Here is an 18,695-nt window from a genome sequence, read left to right as displayed (position 1 = left end):
TCTCAGTCGTGAAGGATTCCTCCTCCACTGACAGAGAACAAGAAATTGAAGTGCAACATCTGAAGAACAGATGGTATTTATTTGCTCCCCCACAGAGCAAATTAGGCACAAGGCCGTTTTTAATGTGAGGTAAAAACCAGCTCCCCTAAAAGTAGGCAAAAAGGGGGCACTCTGGTTACCAAAAATAATAATTGTCCCAGTATAGAGGGTTTCCCCTCCATTGACTGGTACAAATTATCTTAAGTGCAGTATCTGCCGGAACAGATACTACACTTTGATCTTGACCCACGTTGCGACCTATGCGAACACATACTGAGTTGAAATATCTGTGTTAGCGTGTGAATATTTGGCATCCGGTAGGATGCTCCATCCTCAGCTTGAACAAACTAATAAAAAATAAAAAAAAAGAGTGAAACTGGGTTAAACAGAGCCTAAAAGGAAAAGATAACGAAATGTTAAGGTTTTATGTAGGGCATTAAAAGAAACTGGAATCTTGAGAAGAAAGATCCCCAAAATTCCAGTAATTATAAGAGCAACTGGACTCGTGAAAAGAATTTTAAAAAATAACTGGCAAATATACCCGGTGCAAGAGAGATTAAAACAATTGCCCTTGAAGGGTCGGTCAGAATCTTAAAAAGATCTCTCGGTTGGAATATATGAAATAATGGGTGAATGTTTGGTAGGAAAACCGCTTCTATGGTACCAGTCTTCAAGAAGTCTGGTGAAAGAACTGACCCACTAAATTATCGCCCCATTAGCCTCCTCCCGCTTTTCGCCAAAATATTTGAGTCCTTAGTTAATCAAGCCCTAGTCCAGCACCTAACAGCTGCTAAACTCCTGACTGACAAACAATATGGATTCAGGCAAGCCCGTTCAACAGCAGATATCTTAACTGTAGTTTCTGAACGTTATACCGTTCACTGGACAAAACAGGGGAGGGTAGAGCGGTAGCCCTTGATATATCTAAGGCTTTTGACAGGGTATGGCACGATGGTCTTCTAAGGAAAATTAGATCATATGGAATCACTGGAATAATTCATAATGTAATTAAATTCTTCTTAACTAAGAGAAAAATCCAAGTTGTCCTCGATGGTCGTACATCTAAATAATATGACCTAAATGTGGGAGTTCCTCAGGGGTCTATCCTTGGACCTCTATTATTCCTGATATTCATAAATGACCTCCCTGATAAAATTGGAGATGGGTATATTTGCCGATGACACCACTGTCTATAACAGATATGAGGGGAAAACAAATGAACACATATCCAAGGAAATGGCAGAAACACTAGAGGATGACCTCCAATCTGTAGTGGAATGGGGACAAAAATGGATGGTCATATTCAATGCTGCTAAGACTAAGCTTGTTTCCTTCAATAACTACAAGAAACCTTCTCTACCACCAATAGCAATTGTCAAGAACACATTGCCTGAAAGTACTTCTTTTAAACTCCCCAGCCTAACGTTTACAGGGAACTGGAATAGATACATTGAGAGCATTGCCAAGGCTGTTGCACGGAAGGCTGGCTCCCTCTACCGTGCTAGAAAACTACTTACACCTGAAAGTATCCTGTACCTCTATCAGGCCACCATTCGCCCATGTATGGAGTACTGTTGTCACATCTGTGTTGGTGCATCTGCTGCTTGCCTCTCGCTCCTGGACAGGGTTCAAAAGAGAGTCGTCAACCTGATAGGTCCTGAACTGTCATATAGGCTTCAGCCTCTGTCCTATCGACGAGATGTTGCATCCCTCTGCCTGTTCTACAAATACTTTAATGGTGAATGCTCTGACGAACTGCAAACACTTGTACCTCCTCGATGTAACTACCCCCGACAAACCCGACAAGCTACTAAGTCTCATCCCTTTACAGTAGAGATCCCTGGGTGCAAGAAAGCCTTTTACTCCAATAGTTTCTTCCCCAGAACTGCAGGTCTTTGGAACTCCCTTCCGGGAGTCTGCTTTCCCAACTGTACTGATATGCAGAAATTCAAGTGTAATGTGAACAAACATCTTTCTACTCATCTCCCTTCATAATGCCCCTACAAATTAAGTCCCTGATAGTAGCCCCCTGCTTCAAAGTGGCACTGTGTCTTGTTTGGGGTGAAAATTGAATTTAAAAAAAAAGATGCGGCCTCCTTAGCTGTAAAAAACTGATAAGAAATTAAAAAAAAAAAGAAAAACTAAACCTTGTGACTGCTCACCCAACTTTCTTTCCTCAAAAACGAGTTTGCGTAAACGGATGCGTAATTACTGAAAATAACTTTTATAGTCTTATTAAATTATTGATATGACGATGTTTCGTTATAAACTTTTATATTCTTATTAAATTATTAATATGACGATGTTTCGTTATAAACTTTTATATTCTTATTAAATTATTGATATGACGATGTTTCGTTATAAACTTTTATATTCTTATTAAATTATTGATATGACGATGTTTCGTTATAAACTTTTATATTCTTATTAAATTATTGATATGACGATGTTTCGTTATAAACTTTTATATTCTTATTAAATTATTGATATGACGATGTTTCGTTATAAACTTTTATATTCTTATTAAATTATTGATATGACGATGTTTCGTTATAAACTTTTATATTCTTATTAAATTATTGATATGACGATGTTTCGTTATAAACTTTTATATTCTTATTAAATTATTGATATGACGATGTTTCGTTATAAACTCTCGGTTTTTCTCAATTTATCATTTCTGTTTATATTTTTTACTTTTCACTTGCTAACTGATAACCATTCTAATCTTTCAATGTTTCATTTCCATCTTCATATGCACGTACAACTGTTTAATATGCTTCATTTTCTCCTTTCACTATAACATAAATTTCATAAACAATTTATATTAAATATTGGTTCTTAGCAATACCCCCAAAACGCTATCATTGCCCCAAATTATCAAAGTCACAGACCATGCTACATACATTTAATACATTTAAAATAGAGGACCATTCCTGGACAAATCTCATGTTCCTATGTCTAATAGTTGAAACGGTGTCAGCGGACACATGAACAGAATACTGCCAGATAGACGGACAGACAAATCTCTCCTATTAACATCGAATATTGTCTGCTCGTTTTGACGCAATCGTCGTAAATACAAAGAAATCCTTTTATGTTTTATTTTTACTGCCAAGGTCATTATAACCAGAAGCAACCCAAATCTTAATATTTATTAAATAAATAAATATTAAAAACGAAGATAATATATATATATATATATATATATATATATATATATATATATATATATATATATATATATATATATATATATATATATAGTCTTTACTATATATAAATTACTTTTTGTGGTGATAGACAGAATGTCTATTAACACACCCTGATAACGAACTACCACTATGGCCATAATTGGTTTCTCATTGTAAATTTTTTAAACCTATGTCGAGCGAAGATGATAAGTTCCGCACTGATGATTTGGTAGCCATTAAAATATCATGGCGGCGACTATTGAAAAATAGCACGGTTGTCTGTTTTGATAGAGGAAAGGTTTGAGCAATCTGACGGTTACTTTTGGTGAATTAAATAAAGGGTCCCGTTCAAATTCCGTGCAGCTTCCCTAATTTTACATAAAAATTCCAAAGTTTGAGAATATACACATGAAGAAGGTCGGTCACATCGACCGAAACGTCGTGAAAAGATGAGAACAGTAGTCCGGATAATGCACATAATACGAACCCATAGTATGTATCACATTCATCCTTAACCTAATTAATGAAGGTCAGTTGCAATTCATTCAGGAAGGAAATAACATTTTGCTTTTTCAAAACTCATATAACCGACATCTATGCAAATGATTGCCTTTGGAATTTTATAGAAGAATCGTTGATTGGAAATATGTTTTCAAAATTTTAAATAATAATAAAATTATTTTTAAAAAATACAATAAATTAATGATAATCAAAAGGAGAAAATAAGCTTTAACTAAAGTCGTGCCCGTACCGACGGTTTAAAGTTTTATGTTAACGTTGTTGACCGGTAAGGATCCGGAAGGAAGAAGTGGTATTTAGTGGAAACTAAATATATTGAAAAGAAAGACAAATACAACAAATAATGTGGTTACACGTTAGTTTGATTGCCAAAACGAAAGTAGAAAGTGGATCTTGGGTTTAATTTCAGCAGCTGTGTAACTCTCGTTTCTCTTATTTTGTCCTTTAGTTCTCACATTCCAGGAGTGATGTTTCTGACAAAGAGGGGAAAATTTTTGTTTTCTGGATCAGAATCTGTTCCATCTAATACTTATTGTTGTTTGTTGTTTTTCATTAGCTACTTATATCAAGTAGCTTAATGCCTTGTCTGGGGCGATTTCCATTAAAAAAGCATGCATAACTTATAACATTAATAGGCATATACTCTCTAAGTCTTTATAGTAAGCAGAAGAGTTCATTGTTATCTGTAAGGTGGACACTACAACATTTACTATAAAATTTACGTAAGTAACATTTAAGAATAGACTAACAATTTATATAATAAGACGCTGAATCAGTTTTATGTTCATACATACGTTACCACTTTCCATCCCTACAATAAGGGTCTGGAAGAAAGACTCTATTTATTGGAAACAAAATATATTTAAAAGATAGACAACTACAAGAAATAAAGAGAGTGGTTACACGTCAGTCTGCCAGTCTGTTTTCTCTATCTCCCTTCCCACCTTTTTATTTTTTTTTTTTTCATGTCCTTCACATTTCCCTTCTGTTCTTTCTTTTTTAATGATCGCTATAATTTTTTAACGATCCTCATTATCAACTCCGAAAAGCATATTGTCAGGTTCTTTATAGTAAACAGAAGAATTAATTGTTATCCATAAGGTGGGCACAACAACACTGTATGAACTGAAAGAAAAGACAAAAATGAGTTAAATATTTGCTTTTTCACGTTTAGAATTATATTATCATGTACAAATGTGTTCGTTATTTGTTTTAGACATCGATCTATAAATTGCCAAACAATCAACAGATCCAGGATAATTCAAATTTACGATATGAATAGAAACTGATTATCGACTTCTTGGTAAGAAACGTTATTGATCACATACCGTAGGACAGAAAGTGTAAACATTTTTTGTATTTCCAAAATAGCTATTAATTTAAAAAGTATTTTTCGTCAGAACTACTATTATATTTCTGATTTTCTTTTTTCGCGTGTTGTCATCCAACAGATGAGGTTGGTATTGAGGTTAATGAAGACGTGCTTTTTAAGTCTTTCTTAGCTTCCGGTATTGTTTAGCGAAAAATCCCCCCCCTCAAAAAAAATACCTTCTATTAACCCCAACATCAAACTCAGTTCGTAATTTCGTATTAATTTTCAAAATTCGAAATAAAGATTCCCAAATTTGAAAATATGCACCTAAAGAATATCGGAGGTCATATGGAGGAAAACGTAAAAATAACTTTAGTTGCATTTAAAAATAATTTCGAAAACATAGATTTTACCACAAAAAAAAAGTGAAATTTGTAAATTTTTAATTAAATTATCTTATAAAAATATGCTAAAATAAATATCTTCAGAGTTAATTTTAACATTTTAATAGCTTCATGTATTGACAAAATAGCCAACCAAATTAGGGTCATTAAGGGGTGAGTGCAGAAGAGGCTTGACCTTTTAGAAGTAACCCAGATCAACCAAAAGCGGTCAGATGTCCTTTATTGAACGACTTTGTGTCACGTCGTACCTGCACGGTTGATAAATAATATGTCTTCACTCGAAACCCGGAGGCACACACGTAGACAAACACACGTGCGACAATTATAATGAACTAATTTAAAGGATACGCAGCTCAATAGAAAGCAAATAAATTCAATTATGCTATTGATAGCCAACATGATTTAGCTAAGTAAAGTGTCTGAGATAATGAGGGATGATAATATCGTAAAAATTGTGGAGGTGAACTTCTCTTGTCACAAAAGAAGAAATGCTAAAATGTTGCAAATCAATTTTATTATCCGGGTCGTTGGAATAACGGTTACTATTAATTTTAGCGAATCATCAAAACACACAAGTCCAAAAGCTGCATGACATTATTTCAAGACACCTCATCTATCTATATAGATGTAAATTTGTTTTTTCTCGCTCTGACATTGATATTAAAAGCTTACTTTTTCTATGTAAAAATTATTAAAACGAACTTCTTAATATTCAATTATGGATATGCGAGGAATAACTAATTTGCATATTCCTTTGAAAAACGAGCTTTCATTAATGATTTATTCATTTTTATAGTTTCTTTTTAGATGAATGGTTTCATTTCATAATTACGCTGGATTCTATTTATGCATAGTTTCTACATTCTGCATAATTGCGTAGAAATTAAAACGAAAACGTTCCAGCACACGGAAATATCTCATCTATCTACCTATCTCTCTCTCTCTCTCTCTCTCTCTATATATATATATATATATATATATATATATATATATATATATATATAACTCTGTGGGCCATCCTCCCGCCCCTGCTTGAATCTTGTCCACCAAAAACGTGGTAATTACCATGTTTTTTGGTGGACAAGATTCAAGCAAAGACGGGCGGATGGTCTACAGAGTTTTATAATCATATAAGATGAATAATACATATATATGTATATTATCATTTTATATATATTTATATGTATATTCGCATTTCTTATCGGCTGTTTTCTCTGTTTCCCTTCCTACATATTTGACCTTTTTTCTCTTCTTCCCATTTCTCTTCTGTTCTTTCTTTTAAATGATCGCCAAAATTTTTTTAACGATCCTCATTATCAATTTTTGTTTCAGTTTCGATTTTAGCTGAAAACACTCAAATCATTAGTTTTTTACTTTTGAAATCATGATTTATTGTATAAAACGATTGCACACATACACACACACAGATATATATCTCTAAAGTTTATATTAATTGGGATATTTTACTAGTTAGCTTAGTTTGAGATAACATCGATTTTCGATCTTAAATGTGATTATTTGTTCTATAATAAAGTTTTCAGAATGTTTCTGTATTACATGTACAATTATTGAGGGAACGGAAAGCGCCTTTTACATTCAAAATCAGGAATTCTAGTCTACAAAAAAAAAGATGACTTGAGTGCCATCAGCTATAATCGAAACTGAAACCAAAACTTATGAAGAATTCTTGGTAAAATTATTTTATTTTGGAAGGTCATCTACTATAATATAAATCTCACTTGTCTGTTTAAATGTATGTATGTATGAATGTATGTCTCGGCGACGGATTTTCACGAAATCAGTATCATTTGGAAGCACGACACTTCGGACGACAAACATCGAAAAATTGTCCTAAAACATTAATTCCTTTATTTACAGGAAGAGGTTGCTTTTTTCGCCAATATTTTCGAAAGTCATCGGCTCTTTTCGATTTTCTAGCCTTAATTTGAACCTACGTCACTCCCGGTTTGGCGATGGGCACAGCAGCTAACGCGTCACGTTTTTTTTTCACGTTCTTTTTCTCCTTTGCAGTAGAGGTTCGAGCCTGCCTGCCTACTATCATTTCTTTTTCGCGCTCGCAATTTTCCCTTTTTATTTTATTTTATTTATTTTTGCTCAACCAACACCCTTACACACACCTTCACTTTCTTTTCCGCCTTCGCATCACGGGTTCGAGCCTGCCTGACTACTACAACATTTTTTTTTTGCTCAACACACATCTACAAATACCCAGGCAATGCCGAGCACCGAAGCTAGTAACAATTAAACGACATTCATTTGGAAGAAATAAGATGCAAGCGTAACACACAAAATAACAAACACACTATTGTATTAATATATAGATTCAGCACATATTAAGGCTAAAAGCCACTCAAGAATAATGGTTAATGAATTTGATAGATTATCAGTTGAATGATAAATATCTCTAAGAAGCTTGAAAATAATGAATGAAATGAATAAAATTTTATGAGGACGCTTTATGACAATTATTAATATTAGATGAATTGAAGATGACTATGTGGTTGTACTCAGGGAATTAATCATGTGGTAATGCATTCCGTAAGTAAAATGTTTTGGGAATTAAACTTCCGTTTGATGTTTGGCACATTGAGGAAGTACGTAACGTTCGTTGTAGTAGTGGTAGAGAAGAGTTCTTGCTGTGAATATTTTGTAATGAGGCACTAAAGACTGAAGCACAGTCGAGTACTTTGCATAGAAATAACGATGTAATATAGAAAGACTAGCAACGTATCTTCTGTGAGAAAAAGGCTGCAGCACTGCATTCTATATCACAAGCCACCCCATGGCGTAACCGAAAAACACGATTGGAGGCACATTGACAAATGTTTAATCGTTAATCAAGAATGCTCCTTGGTGTGTGGGGTTTATAACTGGGGGAAAACAAATGGTGCGCCTCTTCTGAACTGCCGTTAAATTTTAAATTTACAGCGAAAGAACATTTAACCAGTTTAATGAATAGAAACGAAATTGTACATTAAAATATGGGTTCCTTTACTTATAAATTAAATATGGAAACGTTGAATTCTTGCTGTAATATTTCATCGTTGCTTAAAATTTCGCTTCCCTGCTTTCTCTTTCTCACAGAAGAAACACTGCGAGTCTGTCTCTGCTCTGTCGTTACTTTTATGGCAGGTGCTCGACTGAGCTTCAATCTATGACTTCCCCCGTAAAACTTTCGCAATAAATCCTCGTCCAGCTACAACTGTCAATAAGTTTCCTAACTCTCTATCTGTGCCTAAAATGAAATGGATATTCCGTGAGAAGAGTTTCGTTCCTAGAACTGTCCGTCTACGGAACACAATACCATTGCCTGCTTTCCAGCTGACTATAACACGATCGCTTTCAAGTCTAATGTAAATACGTTTTTTTGTTGAACCGCCATCTTATATAATTAAACCATACTCAAGTTCTACCATTGCTGATCCTCACGGTGCTGTCTCTTTTACCTAACACGCATTAACCCTTATACCACAGTCTTGATAAGCGGTGACCCCTAAGTAAAAAAGCTTACTTGAAATTAACATAACTGACGTAACAATAAGGAGAAATAAATCTTTTGATAAGTTTGGCGCCGCCTAGTGGTATGTTTGAAATTGTTTTTTGGGAAGGGAGTTAATGCTACAAGTCTGACCGCGTTATCTTCTCTTGCATTCGTTATTTACTTACCGACCCACGAAGGCAAAGTTAGACACCAGATCGGTTTATAATGTAGCAAACCCTCTCTACCACCAAGAGCAATGGCATAAAACACATTACCTGAAAGTACTTCTTTTAAACTCTCCGGCCTAACGTTCACAGAAAACATGAATTAGAACAGATACATTGGGAGCATTGCCAAGGCTGCTGCGAATAAGGTGGGCTCTCTCTGCCGTGCCAGAAAATTACTTACGCCTGAAAGTATCCTGTACCTCTATCAGGCCACCATTCGCCCATGTATGGAGTACTGCTGTCATATTTGGGCTGGTGCATCTGCTACTAGTCTCTCACTCCTGGACATGGTTCAAAGGCGAGTCGCCAACCTGATAGGTCCTGAACTGTTAACTAAGCTTCAGCCTCTGTCCCATCGACAAAATGTTGCATCCCTCTGCATGTCCTACAAGTATTTCAATGGTGAATGCTCTGACGAACTGCAAGCACTTGTGCTCCCTCGACGTAAATACCCCGACAATACCGACAAGTAGCTAAATCCCACCCCTACACAGTAGAGATCCCTAGAAAGCATACTACTCCAATAGTTTCTTCCCCTAGAACTTCTAGAAATTGGAACTCTCTTCCGGGAATCTGCTTTCCCAACTGTACTGACATGCAGAAGTTCAAGTGTAGTGTGAACAAACATCTTGCTACTCATCTCCCTTCATAATATCCCTGCAGCATATGTCCCCGATAGTAGCCTCTTACTTCAAAGTGGCACTGTGCCTTGTTTGGGGTGAAAATTGAATTTTAAAGATATAGTAAAAACTGCTTAATCTAGAAGAATTTCGCCTTTTTATTGCAGGAGACAAAAACAGATACACCTCATAATCCGAAGGGAAGGCATACATGATAGCATTGTATACAAACTGGTAGATCGACAGCTTTGACTCACAAGGTGAAATGATTTGGAAATCTTTAAAATAAACTTTCTTTTTATCATTCAAACCTGAAATATTACTTTTCTACATAAAGCGTTTACATGACATAACATTAGAATCGTATCGATGATTGTCACGTTAAAACGCCCACATTTCAGTTGCAAAACAACTATTAAACAACTATTTTCTGACACGCCCTTGTATAAAAGAGCTCAAACTTTTTGGTATGCACGACGTGTAGACTAATTTCAATTGTTCACGCAATCTATGCAATGTTTACACGGAACAACATTGACAAGTCTCTCAGTTTTTATTTTTATTTTTATTCAACGCTACTCACGTATTGATATCTCTTTATTAATAAAATTATGAAACAACTCCACGTGTGTGTTTTCTTGCCTTAACGTAACTTCGATATTTACGCATTGAATTATTATTTTTTTATTAACTACTAATGCCCCTAATCCGCGTTGCCCGGGAACTTATGGTTAACCACAATATCTTTTATAAAAAAAAAAAAGTTCAAGTGTAGTCTAGAACTCTTGCAATACCTTACATATTTAAACTAAATTGAGTGGATTAAAGTATCGTATTTCGCGTGAGCACACACACACACACACACACACACACACACACACACACACACACACACACACACACACTTATATACACCCATTGTGCATATAATCTCAGTTAGCACGTTTTAAAAAATAAATATTAGTTGTTTTTTTAATAGAAATTATAAAATAATAAATGCTTAGTGTAAATTAAAACCACATGGAAAATTATTCAATAAATGCGTAAAATAAGATTAAAAATAGTTCTTCCTTGAATTTCAAAATGGCGGCAATATCGAAACTCACATGTTATTTTTCTGCATATTTTTCAGCTTGATAAATGCCCAGTTATTTTTTTTCTTTCTAATGTAAATAAATTCTTGTTTTCTTAGATGTCTACGATTAATCAATATAATGTTAATAAATAACTAATTGGTTCTACGTAACGAAACGGTTGCTGTAAAAATATAAGTAATTTAATAAAACCTTGGAATTTGGAATGTAACTGTCCTGTTATTCATTTGTATCTGATCTGTTGTTAAATGTAAGACACATCGAGCTTCAAAAATAAAAGGATTAGTATACGTAAAAGGATTAGTATATGTAAAAGGTGAAACAATAGAAATTTCTTTTCTTTTATTTTATTTATTGTGCAACAACTTTTTATTTAATATTTTTCTAATAAACCAGGTTTGTACTATACTTCTGCTTTTAGCCCTATGCATCATAGTACTATTTTTAATTATTAATTTCTATGTTTTCAATATTCAAATTGTAAATAAACTTACTCGTTCCGTCAGAGATGTTACATGTTTTGAAAATATCAACGGATCATTAAACAATATTCATTTCAGAGCGGGGGTGGGGCGGTTTTCAACTGCGGTGCAAGTAGGCTATAATAGCGAAACGACCCTCATATATGCATTTGTTTAAAAGGCTCACACTGTTGAGTGTAGGTTGCCGATTGTTTAAACAGTGAAAAAAAGAAAAGTGACAAAGTTGATTATCTACAAAATGTCTTCTTGTTAGAATATATCTTCGAGTGAATAGTTTTGCTCGGCGTTTTGGCAACGGAGGCAAGAAAGAGAACATTTTGCTTCGATGATGCCTGAAACCTCTCTGAAATTGTTGTCTAATTCATCACGGATCTGGAAGTCGTCCTTCATAGATTCAATCGGAATTAATACGTCCAATAGTCTGCTTATTCCTCATGTGATCAAATGGAAGGTGCTCTGACGAACTCGTAGCACTTGTGTCCCCTCGATGCAGATAGTCTCGACTTTGTGTCAATTTCAACTAAAAGCAATGATATCTACTTAATTGGCATGTCAGAAGTACTTCACTAGTAACCCATTATTAGAAAAACACGATTTTTCGATCTTTATCGTAAAAACACCTTCGCCGTATTTCTTTGATAACATAGGAAGTGACTCAGTTATGCTAAAAACAAAGCAAAACGCACAATTTATTTTTTAAACTTGCAACGCTGTTTACTTCCCCTTGGAACTATCCGTTTTTTTGTTTTTTTTTTGTTATTTTTTAGTTCAAACATTTTATTTTGGCTAATTATCGTCAAAAAATGTTTTCTTTAATAATTTTTCTACCTTATCGTTTTTCGAGTAGAGACCATTGGTTTACCTTGAAATTCAATATAAAAAATTCCGAATTTCGCTATTATAGCGTTGTTGCATCCCAATCACTTATTAAAGAGTAGTAACTGATTTTTCCAAAAGTTATGACGATTCATCCCAGGAGAAATCTATAAAAGTTTGTGTGTGTGTGTGTGTGTGTGTGTGTGTGTGTGTGTGTGTGTGTGTGTGTGTGTGTGTGTGTGTGTGTGTGTGTGCAGAGAGCAAGGGGCTGGTCAAAAAAAAAAAAAAAGGATGAGTAGAGGAAGGGAGAAAACGGGGCAGGGTGGAGGATAGAAATATATATTTTTTTAATAGAAATTTGTTACACCTTTGCATCGGGTAACGCCGGGTAGCCCTGCTATTATTTAATTAAATATAAAAAATCTAGATTTTAGAAGTTGCTGGAAGGGCGGCGGGTCTCTTTTTTATCATTAAAATATGAAAATTTTACGATGCAGTTGATGGCAGCACAGTTAGAATATGGTTTCGTCAATTTCAGAGTGGCAACAGAGATGTAAGTAATTCAACGCACTCCAGATTTTGACGACCGAAGCACCAAATGAGGCTGACAAAAGTGCATTAAGAATGATGGCGACTATGTGTAAAAAGAAAAAAAATCTGAAGCACAAAAGGTCGCTTATTTTAATGGTACCACTCCTATCTTGGTAGCTCTTTAACATTTTAGCTTTTAAATTAAGAATAGGCGACCTTACTTTTGGAACGACCCTCATATATGTATTTGTTTAAAAGGCTCACACTGTTGAGTGTAGGTTGCCGATTGTTTAAACAGTAAAAAAAAAAAAAAAAGAAAAGTGACAAAGTTGATTATCTACAAAATGTCTTCTTGTTAGAATATATCTTCGAGTGGATAGTTTTGCTCGGCGTTTTGGCAACGGAGGCAAGAAAGAGAACATTTTGCTTCGATGATGTCTGAAACCTCTCTGTAATTGTTGTCTAATTCATCACGGATCTGGAAGTCGTCCTTCATAGATTCAATCGGAATTAATACGGCCAATAGTCTGCTTATTCCTCATGTGATCAAATGGAAGGTGCTCTGACGAACTTGTAGCACTTGTGTCCCCTCGACGCAGATAGTCTCGACTAATCATACAAGCAGCAAAATCCCTCCTCTACACTGCATAGATCCCTAGATGCCGGAAAGCATTTTACTTTCATAGTTTCTTCCCACGAACTACTAAACTTTGGAATTCCTTCCCGGTTTTCTGCTTCCCTAATATGCAGAAGTTCAAATGTAATGTGACTCTTCACATTACATTTGAACTTCTGCATAACTCCCTAAACTACTGCTTGACTCCCTAAAGAGTATCCCTGTAGCTATGGTCTCAGATAGTAGCCCTTTACGTCCAACTGGTCTGTGCTTTGTTTGGGGTGAATAAGAGTAAAAATATAAATAAATAATTCGTATTATTTGGATTATTCGGACGGTTGTTCTCACCTTCAATGTCATTTGCATAACGTTTCGATCTATGTACCCTCTGACCCTCGTCGGAGGAGTTTGGTAGAGTTCTCAAAGGTCAAATCGTTGAACTTTGACCCCTTAACAGCCAAATTTCTGGCCGAAAACTGATCATATAGATTTTCCCAAATCTCGGTACCCTGTATATCAAATTTCGAGTCTGTAGACTGAAAATTGACAGAGTTATTGCGTAAGGAAATGTACACACACACACACACACACACACAGACACGTTCACTTTATATATATATATATATATATATATATATATATATATATATATATATATATATATATATGGTGTTAGTTTAGAATAGATAATTCAGTTTCTCTAAATTAGAGCACCCTGGATGGGTGCATTATTTGACGTGATTCGCCTGTGTCAACTAGCAATACACCAACTACTCCTCCTGAAGGATAAGAAAAATGTAATACGAAGGATTGAACAAAACTATAACCTACTGTGCAAGCTAGTGTCTACAAGGATATATTTTTCGGGCATAAGGCCTCAGTTAATTACCGGCTTTTAACTTCAAAATATTTTTAACTAGCATGGGTGCCCGGCGTTGCCCGTGTATTTGGAGGTATATGTTGAGCAAAAAAAAAAAGCGATCAATTTTTTTTAACTTTGACCCCTATTATGACCCCTTAAAATTTATTGTTTAGGGCTTAAATTAAGTTATTAAGTTAGATCCATGTACTAGGAACCTATATCTAAAATTTCAAGTGTTTAGACCGAAAATTGTCGGAAGAGTTTGGTAGAGTTCTCAAAGGTCAAATCGTTGAACTTTGACCCCTTAATCGCCAAATTTCTGAGCGAAAACCGATCCCATCGATTTTCCCAAATCTCACCCTGTATATCAAATTTCAAGTCTGTAGACTAAAAATTGACAGAGTTATTGCGTAGGGAAATGTACACACACAGACACACAGACACACAGACAGACAGACACTTTCACTGTTATAGATATATAGATTTTCGTCTATAAAAATAGCTATTGGCATGCAGAAGTCCGATGTCGTGTCTCAAGGATCAATTCTGTGCTTAACTCTCTTCTTGATCTTCATAAATGATATTCTGAATAATATTCTGAGACATTAATGCAGATGGTACAACTATCTATGGCAGCGCTTCGAAGAGCATTGGTGATAAAGATCTTTCTGGCTATCCCTTCGACTTTGAGCATATGATGCAATAAAAACAGAAATGGCTTCTTACTTTTGCCACATCTAAAACCAGGCGTCTCTCTTTTCGTCAGCAATATCCGAATCCTTGTCTCTTGAAATTGAAATGAATGGCGCTCCTCTTCGGGAAATCCTCCTTCTTTTGATAAGCTTCATGTGCTGACCTTCGCTCCTGAAATGAAAAATCTGTAGCTAAGATCGCTAGGAAAATGGTTCGATTATTGTACTGCCCCTGAAAGTACCTTACTTCTTACGCAATCTTCTACCCGTATAAAAGCCAGGTACATCCTAAGATGGAGTACCGCTGTCATATCTAGGGAGGTGTTGCTTGGGGCATTTTTTAACGCAGTACAAAATCGACTTCACGATCTAATGGGTGATTTTTTTTTTACATAGGATCCACCACTTATCAAGGCCTAGAGGCCACTGGAGGATAAGGGTTAAAGAATGAACAGTAATCAATGGGACAATATTATAGTAATCGTTAGTATTGTAAATTTGGCAAATTGGATTTATTAAGGAGAACGGCGCATCAAGAACTTGTTTACATTGGACTTGAATACGACCATATTGTAGTCAGCTGGAAACAGAGGAAACGGAAGAGAGTTCCACAAGTGTGCAGTTCAGAGAAAGAAGCTTTGTTCATGAAATCTAAGTTTAGGTTTAGGCGCAGATAAAGAGTGGGGGAAATTATTGATAGTGGTTTCAGTTAAACGAGTGTTTTTCGTGAAAGTTTGCGTGGGGGCGACCATAGATTGAGCTCAGACGATGATCTCTTAGCGTCCCTACAACCTTTTCCATACGGAAGGTACGTTGCTAGCTTCTCTCTACTCTATTGTTATGGTCATGGTAGATGTTAGACTAGGCCCCATCTCCGCTCTCTCTCTTGTAAAACATTCCTAGCAAGAACTCGTCTACCTACAACCACAGCAAAGAACTTTCCTTTCTCTCTCTTTATCAAAAACTAAACAGAACTTCCATGAACAAATTTTTTTTTCTTAGAATATCCCATCTATCGACAAATATACCACGAGTCTCCTTACCGTCCGACAACAGCATGGTCATCTTCAAGTTTAACATAAACAATTACTTATTGAACCGTCATATTAGAAAATAAATACTTTTTAAGTATTGACTGACTTTCTCTCCAGAAGGTTGGACACAAGGTCAGGTGTGGGTCAGATGGAAATGTTCATGTGGAACGAACTGGACTCGAACCTGGCACACCCAGGCTTTTGTGTTGTTAACCACTTTTTTACAGTTATTTTACCTCAAACAAGTGGCTTCTAATTAAGACCAAATTTACAGAGATACTATGTAGGGAGTTGAGCAGCAAGATATGTGTTCACGTTACACTTGAACTCCTGCTAGTCAGTACAGTTGGGCCACTATGACCCCCGTCCCCATTCTTCTTTAGTAATCTCCTGCTCATTCCACCCATTTATTTCCAATCTTTCTGTACACTCCTTTAAATTTCTTTAAATTTCTAACAACCCTTTAAACGCTTACCCTCGAGTGGCCCGTCGGCCTTAATAAGCGATGACTCATCAGGATAAAAATAGATGTTTTAGGTTGTGTGTGTTTTTAAATTGCTACGAACAATCCGGCGACTCTGATATGCCAGTATTTTGTTTCATTTTAGAGTTTTAGGCGATTATCGAAGCTCGTATTGACCGTAAGGAAACTGGCACTTATATATTTTGTATTTTAACAGACTTGACACTGCTTTTATTTCCAAGTTTATCCAAGGTAAGTAGAAAAGTAGCTAATCTTGCCTTTGGTATCATTTATTTGTTGTATATTTATTTTTTCTTCCTTTTTTTGTCTTGTTTTATTGGCTAGTAATACTCACAGTCGTCGTCGGCCTTGTTCTTGGCAATGCTATCGTCGTTCAAAAAAAAAAAAAATTAAATTAAATAAAAAGCACTACCAAAGCCAGAAAACATGCCACAAACGCACCAATATGCAGCAAATGGCAAAAAAAAAAAAAAAAAAAAAAAAATGGGATTCATAGGTCCATATTACTTACTATCGAACAATACACGAACATTTTATACTTCCTTAATTTACGCGGACACCCGTGCTGCTGCGACCTGCGTACAAACAGTTGGCGTCTACTTTGTGTAAGTGTGTTAGTGATGGGTTAGTGCATCGTCCGATAAATTTATGTTGTACTTTGGCGTTTTGTTCAATATGCTCATGTCAGTCAATTTACATTGCAAAATATCGTGTCTTTTATTCGTTAGATTTTTGCACACAGGGGGCAGCCTAAGTGCGCGCGGATCCCGAATTTTAACAAGCGGAAAAAAAAAAAACTGTCAGAAAAAAGTCAACAGAATATGTGATTAGGAACGAAATAAATATAAAAATATATAATTAATATTATGTCGTAGGCTGGTCATCTTTTAAATCCAGTTTTTTATTATTATTTATTTTATTATTTATTTATTTATTGGTAAATTTTCAGATCAGGTTTATCTCCACAATTTTCTTGTAAATGGATAAATATGTATTTTTTTAGATTAGGTCCACCTCCACCTCCACAATTTTCTTTTAAATGAGACCTTTTAATGGTTTTCGACTGTGCTGAATACGAAAATCGCATTGAAATTTTGCAGACATAAGTAGTTATCAAGATATAAAAAGTTGTATTATGCATTGTATTCTTTGGCGACCATCTTTTTTACGCGCGTGCGCGCCATAAACAAATCTAGTCATCTATGACTGACACTGCACGCCGCACGCGCGTAAAAAGATGCCCGCCAAAGAATACAATGCATAATACAACTTTTTATATCTCGATAACTACTTATTTCTGCAAAATTTCAATGCGATTTTCGTATTCAGCATAGTCGAAAACCATTAAAAAGTGTCATTTAAAAGAAAATTGTGGAGATGATGGTGGACCTAATCTAAAAAATACCTATTTATTTATTTATTTTCTTGTGCGGAGGCGGGAGGCCCACACGCAAGAGGGGCCTGATTTACATGCTTCGGCTGCAGTGTTCAGTGCTCCAAAAGCCGGCTCCCGTCTGCAAATGCATATCAAAACAGAAAAGTTACACACACACACACACACACACACACACACACTCTCTCTCTCTCTCTCTCTCTCTCTCTCTCTCTCTCTCTCTCTCTCTCTCTCTCTCAGTCTTAAACGCGTGTTTGCCAAAACTTTCACGGTGTGTTGTTGACGTACGTTTTTTTTTAAACAACAGATAATATAGTGAAGTCGCTATAAAATATTTTTTTATTTTCAATTAAAATTATTTTGTTTTGTCTCTTGTTTTTCCTTAAATATCTGTTTTATCATTTTTATTTTTATTTCAAATCGTTTTTTTTTGTTTGTTTCACTTGAAGTTTGTCAATAAAAAAAATGTAAGAAATATCGATTTTACCCCGTAAAATGTAAATAAATAAAATAAACTATGTTTATGTCCATGTGAAAAGGTTTAAATGAATAGTTTTACCTGAAAAATGTCCCCTTAAACTTATTCCAAATGTTCATTTTTAGTTATTTCGTATTGGCGAAAAAAAAAGTTCCACCTTGAAAATAAAAATAAAAATTGTTGGCTAAAAACGTCCTAGATCCAACATCCGTACACGTAACGTAACGAACGCGAGCGCAGGCACTTTCGAACACTTGTATCGCCCCCCCCCCCTCGCTCTCTTTCTGCTGATTGTCTAGCTTATAAAAATACTATTGGCCCAAGTAGAGAGAGAGAGAGAGAGAGAGAGAGAGAGAGAGAGAGAGAGAGAGAGAGAGAGAGAGAGAGAGAGAGAGA

At 35.4% G+C, this 18,695-nt stretch overlaps 1 protein-coding gene and 1 long non-coding RNA gene across 7 annotated transcripts in view; one reads left to right on the top strand and one right to left on the bottom strand.

Moving 5' to 3' along the window:
- LOC145290531 (uncharacterized) overlaps nucleotides 1-18,695 on the bottom strand; it is an 87,001-nt gene that overhangs the window by 59,662 nt on the left and 8,644 nt on the right. The window contains exon 1 of one of the 3 annotated variants that reach the window (XR_013869322.1): nucleotides 16,940-17,040. The exons of the other annotated variants lie outside the window; for them this stretch is intronic. This is a non-coding gene — a long non-coding RNA (uncharacterized LOC145290531). Of the gene's footprint in view, nucleotides 1-16,939; nucleotides 17,041-18,695 lie in introns of those variants that run through there. 3 annotated transcript variants of the gene reach the window in all.
- LOC145290459 (uncharacterized) overlaps nucleotides 18,657-18,695 on the top strand; it is a 565,155-nt gene continuing 565,116 nt past the window's right edge. For 2 of the 4 annotated variants that reach the window (XR_013869319.1, XM_080136488.1), the window contains exon 1: nucleotides 18,676-18,695. This exon is cut by the window's right edge and continues 643 nt beyond it. The gene's annotated coding sequence lies outside the window, so the exon portion shown is untranslated. The other 2 variants (XM_080136489.1, XM_080136491.1) reach the window with 2 other exon arrangements.

Source organism: Euprymna scolopes, chromosome 2 (assembly GCF_053919585.1).
Source record: "Euprymna scolopes isolate OS-2025 chromosome 2, ASM5391958v1, whole genome shotgun sequence".
Classification (NCBI taxonomy): domain Eukaryota; kingdom Metazoa; phylum Mollusca; class Cephalopoda; order Sepiida; family Sepiolidae; genus Euprymna; species Euprymna scolopes.
Note: the sequence above shows the minus strand (reverse complement) of the source record. Positions and strands in the feature narration are given on the sequence as shown.